General features: G+C 39.0%; 1 protein-coding gene across 2 annotated transcripts in view; it reads left to right on the top strand.

Annotated features, from left to right (window-relative positions):
* The first annotated feature begins 746 nt into the window (after positions 1-746).
* The window catches only part of LOC138764513 (teneurin-3), a 4,541,667-nt gene continuing 4,535,074 nt past the window's right edge, over positions 747-7,339 (top strand). For both annotated transcript variants that reach the window (XM_069940598.1, XM_069940580.1), the window contains exon 1: positions 747-1,085. The gene's annotated coding sequence lies outside the window, so the exon portion shown is untranslated. The remainder of the gene's footprint in view (positions 1,086-7,339) is intronic.

Genomic DNA, 7,339 nt, shown 5'->3' with positions numbered 1-7,339 from the left:
GGTAAAATTGGGGAGGTAAATGGGTGAATGTATTTTTTTTAAAGGTTCCTTTAATATTTAGTTCTATTGGTGACTACTTGTCGGAATGAGACTGGAGGAAATAGGCTGGTTGAAATCCCAGGGGTTTTTTTTTCCTGAAGGTGGAAGGTAAAATTGCGGAGGTAAATGGGTGAATGCATTTTTTTTTAAAGGTTCCTTTAATATTTAGTTCTATTGGTGACTACTTGTCGGAATGAGACTGGAGGAAATAGGCTGGTTGAAATCCCACGGGGTTTTTTTTCCTGAAGGTGGAAGGTAAAATTGGGGAGGTAAATGGGTGAATGCATTTTTTTTTAAAGGTTCCTTTAATATTTAGTTCTATTGGTGACTACTTGTCGGAATGAGACTGGAGGAAATAGGCTGGTTGAAATCCCAGGGTTTTTTTTTCCTGAAGGTGGAAGGTAAAATTGGGGAGGTAAATGGGTGAATGCATTTTTTTTTAAAGGTTCCTTTAATATTTAGTTCTATTGGTGACTACTTGTCGGAATGAGACTGGAGGAAATAGGCTGGTTGAAATCCCAGGGGTTTTTTTTTAAGCAGCCTGGGGTTTCTCTCTCTCTCACTCTCTCGCACCCCGACAGCGTCCGTTGAGTGGCAGAAGCATGGTTCTCCCCTCCTTCTTCGGATCCTATTAATATGTGCTGCAGAAACGAGCTGTCATTACCCCGTGCTTCCACTGTGCACGGTGGTGCTCGTCGGCAGTCGGAGCTGCGTTCCCACCACTCAACCCTCCCTTCACCGGGAGCCTCCGACCCACCTCGCCCAGGCTTCCTGCGGGATGCTGCGTGGCTCTCGGCGAGCCTCCAGGGCGGGCAGGGGCGGTAGAAAACTGGCCTCTCGTTGATAGGAATACGCCAGGCTTCCCGTCCTGGCCACAGGCGAAGACTTTTACCGAAGCAAGGGGAAAAGTGCAGCGAAGTGAAGACTCCAACTCCAAGTTGCAAGTTGCACCTTGGTGCCAATGAACTTTCTCGGCTCTCACAGGAGGAGAGAGATTGAAGAGGATCGTCTCCGACCCGATGTGCTGAGTGAAGATCTGCGGCAAGGTAGGTAGGTGAGCGTCAGAAATGTAGTGAGAGCAAGGTATTGCCAGGGATGTGCGGAAACGAAATGTGATGAGCAGAAGCCGCCTGGATGGGAACTTGGGGAGAAGAGTCTTCAATTTTCTTTTTTATTTTAAAAAAAGTCAATCATTTGTACTAGGCATCCGCTAGCCAAGTCTTAAGGGTTTATAGTCATACCTTTCTATTTCAGGTGTGCATACCCCCTCAGCCATGGGGAGATTAAAACCAGTAACTACTTTTTAAAATTCCTAATAAGCTTTGGCTTTGAATCCGCGCAGGTGAAATGATAACGTTGGTATGAGAACAGACTGGGTCGTTGTGCCTGTGAGGTGCGATCAATCCCTGACAGAAGGACCAGAGGTGGTGTTAATTGAACAGAGAAAAGGTGAAGCAGCTCAATTCACTCGTCTCGCACGAGTTCCCGGGGAAAAAAAGAAATGTAGAACTAAGTGATGTCAGTCCGCTAAATGATTCTGGTCATTGCCTCGGTCGTGGTCCAACACTTCATGAATCTTGTGACTGCCACGTTAATCGGTAACCGATTTAGGAGAAGGGGGACCTTGAGTGAAAAGGCTGCGGAGGTGATTGTATCTGTTGGGGAGAAAGACAAAGTCGCTGCCACCTCCCTCTTCAAACCGAGAGGTTCATGTTCTACCTGTAACTGCTAGAGACTGGCAGGAGTTCAAGGATAATGCAGATTTTACCCACTGACAGAATGTACACAGGTTCTTAAATGCCAGGGATCCAAGGGCAGTCAGACGAAAAGTATTTAAAAATCAAACCTTTTAATTGATCTCCCTGTTAAGGATGATCTCCTGGAAGGTTTTGCATAACTTTCATGTAGATGGGATCAACAGGGAAAGTTAAAGTACATTGACGTCAAAGGCTTTGTGGCAAAGATCCTTTGGTTTTACATTAATTGGTGTAGGGGTTAAAATCAGGGCTGCCGGTAACCCAGCAATCCGCATTTGTTTTGCATTCCTTTGAATGCAGCCAGTGTGAGACCAAGGTCTTTCTGTATGTCTTTGAGATAAGACGGCCAGTTTTGAATTGCTCTTTATTCTGAGGAGATGAGTCGAGATTTAGACTTGAAAATTTTATTGCCTACATCAATCACTGGTTTCAAGTAATGTATTAAGCATCATGTTAATCGTGTATCAAAGTTGATAAATAATAACCCTCATAAGATATAATAAACCATTGAAAAACTCTATTTAACTTTGTCAAGTCACCTTATTTGTCGTTCATCCCATGCTTGCACAGGTAAAGACAAGATAGCATTGCTCCAGGACCACAGAGCATATTTACATAATTATAAGTTAAAAGATAAGTTAAACACATAAAATATTAAGTATTAAGACATACACTATAAGAACTCCCTAGTACCAAGTTAATCTATTATAGCGCGGGGGGGGGGGGGGGGGGGTGGGGGGGAAGAGACTCTGTTGCCCAATCTGGATGCATGGGCCCTCGCGCTGCAATATCTCCTACCAGATCATTATCATCGATCATTTAAGAAGAGCGAGTCATAAATAAAGGAATTCCAGACTGAATAGGTGACTATAAAGGGAGAAAGTCACTACAGTTCCATTTATTGAAACACTTTACATGCCAACTGAAAATTATAGCAAATTTAATGTTAATTATTCGCATAACATATTTAACAATGTGTACATAGAATCTATTTGATTGATCTGGAAAAAAATCTGTTTTGTTTACAGAAAATTAGGCTTTGTGTAAAACCAGCGTTCATGTGTGCCAAATCACGTTGATAATTTCACTAAAGTAGATGTTGAAAGAGAAAAAGAAACTAACACCAATAGATATTGTATTAGTTACAAAAATTAAATTGGGCAAATCTGGTTATAGACTGAGCTATAAATTGATTTGCTTGCAAATAAAGATCATGTTTTATGTATATACAAAACTCCAGTTTTCATTTCACTGGCCCTAATTATTGAAGTTGGCAGAACAGTTTGTATAAGCTGAATATTAAGTCAAGGATTATTTGAGTGATACAAATGAGTCAAACATTATTTCACAGAAAACCATTTGTGTAAAGTTTATAATTGGTTAGTGTTGGAAAATATTTTTTTTTCCAAATCATCCTTTATATGTTTTTCCATATTTTATAAACAAAATATTAATAATTGTCAGTGACAAGAGGCAAATACTGGATCTGTTAAAGTCACATACTGTTCTCTGTAGGTGATTTTATTTTTCTTATTTGTTACGATATCAGTGTATCGAATCTCGTGTCTCGTTCAAATAGGCTATTACTGCCTTTATTTAAGAATTTCTATCCATATTATCTGTGAGGCAAATTGCAAATTAAAAACTTAAGGACAAACTCGCCATCATCAATGAAAAATGCCTGTTTTTTCTTCTGTGGGGATACTTGATAATTATTGGCAATTATTTAAAATTGATAAATGTTGTATAGGTCTTCTGTTTGACCATACTTGCTAACGCAGAAAACCATGGGCAAGGGGAAAAAAGGTTAAAATCGGTGTCACAATTGTGTCCACAGTCATGACTCGCTCTTGCCATTCATTATGTTATTGTAAATGAATAGTTGTGTCACTACTCAAAATGCCACTGCTGAGTGTTGGTTCACGTTGTTGGGTTGAATTTCCACTGGCATTCCTTGAAGTTCCTGGGAAAACATTCTTTTAGCTTCTGCCGGTGTTTTGATAATTCATTTGCTATATACTTGATAAGTGACCAGCAGGACTGTATTTGGATAGTACTGGAATCTGTAGTAGCAAAAATACCCAATAGATTAATTATAAAGAAAACAAGGGAGGTCGACAAAGATTAAGAACACATGCTTTTTTGCCCTGCTAGCATATGGGGTCAACAACATGCAGTTATACATGAGTGAGTTGATGCGTTGTCCATCCATGACTGCTTCTGAATCCGCCACATTGATGGTTATTTCCTCTTCCCCCCCCCCCCCCCCCCACTTTCCCAATTTGGACAGAACAGGTTAGCTTTGCAATGTTCCTTTCCAAGAAAACCTTAAGTTGTGCTTCCTTTTACCCTTTGGTTATTGATACCCCCCCCCCCCCTATCGTGACAATGCATTGAGATGATTTCCAGATCAGAACTAGTAGCTTTTATCTACACCAATTGCAGTACAAATGAAGTGATTGCATTGTCTTTTTTATGCTAAAATTTTTTAATTAATCAAGTAGAATTGAGAAGGAACTTCTTTTCCCAAAGAGTAACAAATCTGTGGAATTCTCTGCCCTAGTAATTAGTAGTGGCTCCAGCATTAAATGTATTTAAGGGCCAGATAGCAAACAATAACTCAACTGGGTGCAACTACTTCAATCGAATTATTTGAATCAAAATCAACTTGAATTCAGCTAATTAATTTATCATTATAATTTGAACCTTACTATTGTGTTCCTTGTTGTTTTATTGCATTACGACTTTCAGCTGTTTTTCTGTTTGAAGGGTTGTCTTTGCGTGGACTTGTGTATTTTACTCTTCTCTCTGGAGGTATCATTTTTTTTTTGTTGATATCCATGTCTCCTGCACTTCACTGAAGTTGGATTCTTTCATCTATGAATTGTAGTTGGAATCAGGACACAGTATACTTATCACAGAGGTTTAATTGACGAGCCAGATCCTTATTCTAATGGACAAGTACCTTCAGAATGAGAGTAGTCATTATTGACTAACTCTCTTTGCTACTTTAGAGTTCTATAGCCAGATGTATTTAATCTGGTAATATCATGTCAGAAGTTAACTCTTTATACTGGGGAATGATTTGAGTCTTGTCCTGCCTGATCTGAATGGCTCAGTCCAATATATATGTGTGTGTGTATATATATATATATATAATATATTATATGTTTTATTTGCAGTCTGTGATTCCAGTGGGTTGCTTAATCTTGTAGTTTTAAAACATTAATAAAGCTTGTCAGGAAGAGGTATTAAATATTGAAACCTCATAATCTTTTGATATTCAGATTGTTAGAAATGACAAAATGTTAATATTTCCAATTAAGCGCTGGTAATACGACAAGATTGAGAAAGTACAAGGATGCCATAAAAAGACAAAATATTTCATAATCAGGGTTAAACACTGACACTAGATTTCAAATACAAACCCACTCAAGCAGGTTCAAATTGAGTTGTAATATATTCAGTTTGCCATTAGGCACTTTCCATTCTATATAATTTTGAAAACTCGATGAATATTTAGCCATCAGTGTATAAGTTTGCCTTTATTTTCATGAATGCAAAATTCCATTTGAATTAAAGCAGCTTAAGATGGTCAGCAGTAGAATTTGACAAAACTACATTAAATATTTTGATAATAGCATTATAATGTTATTTAAATGTAAGAGGATATTTTATTTTCATAATTCCGGTGAAAGATTCCTCAACATTGTGACACACCGAGGGGAATGAAGCCAGTGTGAATATACTCACAAGTACTTTTTGCTTTAAATGCTATAAAGATAACAGACCAATCAAATAACAGCCTGCATTTATTGTGGCGACATTATCATCAAATATAAATGCCCTCAAATGTATCCAAGTAGTCATAGAAGTGGAACCAGCAAGATCAGAGCTAAAACAAGATATTAAAAGTTATCAGAGATGGGATTCCAAGATTGTTCACTGTAGTGTTTCCTGCAAATGGAGGCTGCAAGGCAGCTAATACTTCTGATGGAGGGTGGATGATGTCAGATGTACTGTTAACGCACAGAAGATGGGTTGAGATTGCACAATGGGGTGGGTGGGCAGAACCAAGGAGAGTTTTGTCAGAAGAAAGGATTTGATTTAGCAATGTTAGCTTTCTGACCTAGTTGGGATAGGTTTGAATTACAGAAATAGTTGAAAATGAATATTTAATCCTCTGGTGTCCTTAAGCTGTATGGAGGGTCCTGAATTTAATATCTGGTCCATGTTGAGTAGGGCTAGGAGAATGGCATACCTCCCAGAGCGCCTTTCCTGATCCACTGTTCAATGGTCCTCCATGTAACCCATGAATTTACAAGTCAAGTTTAGTATCATCTGATGGCACAAAGTGCAACCTGATAAAACAGTGCAAAACACACAGACTCAGCCAGATATAACACACATACAGAAAATCAATACGCATGCAGAGCAAGTATTCATATACACAAATAAAATAAATAAATAAATGTGGCTTCATAAGTATGAGAATCTAATATGGTCCAGTGTGGATAGTTCTTTTGATGGTTCTCGCTGCCCATGGGAAGTAGCCGTTCCTCAGCCTGGTGGTTCTGGCTCTGATACTCCTGTATAGAAGCTCACTCCTGCCATTGAAACATGTGCCTCCCAATTAACCTACAAAATCCATACATTTTGGAGAGTGGAAAGAAACTCACGAATGCCACAGGAAAGATGTATAAACTCCTACAGGCAGTGGCGAACCTGGATCGCTGGAATAAAGTAACAGCATTGGCCTGCCTGTGCCAGTGCATTGCTGTGATTTCCAGATCAAAACTAGTGGATCATATGAAGTGATTTTATTGTCTTTTTTATGCTAAGAATTTTTAATTGATTAAGACAGAGTTGAGAGAGAAATACCTTCCAAAGAGGTATTAAATCTATGGAATTCTCTGCCCAAGGAAGTAATAGTGGTTCCAGCCTTAAATATATTTAAGGGATAGATAGATTTTTCAATAGCAGGGGAAATTCAGTGTTACATTTAAATTTAATTTAGACATAGAGCATTTTTAAGCTGGTCACAAGCCCATGCCGCCCAATGAACCTACAACCGCCGGTATGTTTTGAATGGTGGGAGGAAACCGGAGACCCCAGGGAAAACCTATGCAGATACAAGTAGAAAGTACCTTATAGAAAGCATGGGATGGAATCCCTGGTCTTGATCGCTGGAGTAATAACAGTGTTGCACTAACCGCTGTGCTTATGGAATGCAGGCAAGTTATACTGAGTTCATTGCCAAATCATCCATGATGTTATTGAATGTGGCATGACAGACCAAATGGCTTACTAGTGCAAACTTCCTCCCATCTATGATTCAATTGACACCTCCCATTGCTGAGGAAGATCATATTGAATGATCTGTCGCACCCTAACATACTTTTTCTCCCTTCTTCCATTGGGGGAAGCCTTAATATGAGAAACTTGCACCATCAGGCTCCTGAATGAAACCCATTAAAGTGCTATAAATCTCCATTATTTGGTGCTGAATTGAGATCTCATTTTCATTGGAATCTTATACTCTA

The sequence above is a fragment of the Narcine bancroftii genome, chromosome 1, assembly GCF_036971445.1.
Source record: "Narcine bancroftii isolate sNarBan1 chromosome 1, sNarBan1.hap1, whole genome shotgun sequence".
Lineage (NCBI taxonomy): Eukaryota > Metazoa > Chordata > Chondrichthyes > Torpediniformes > Narcinidae > Narcine > Narcine bancroftii.
The sequence above is the reverse complement of the archived record's forward strand: the minus strand, read 5'-3'. Positions and strand labels throughout refer to the sequence as shown.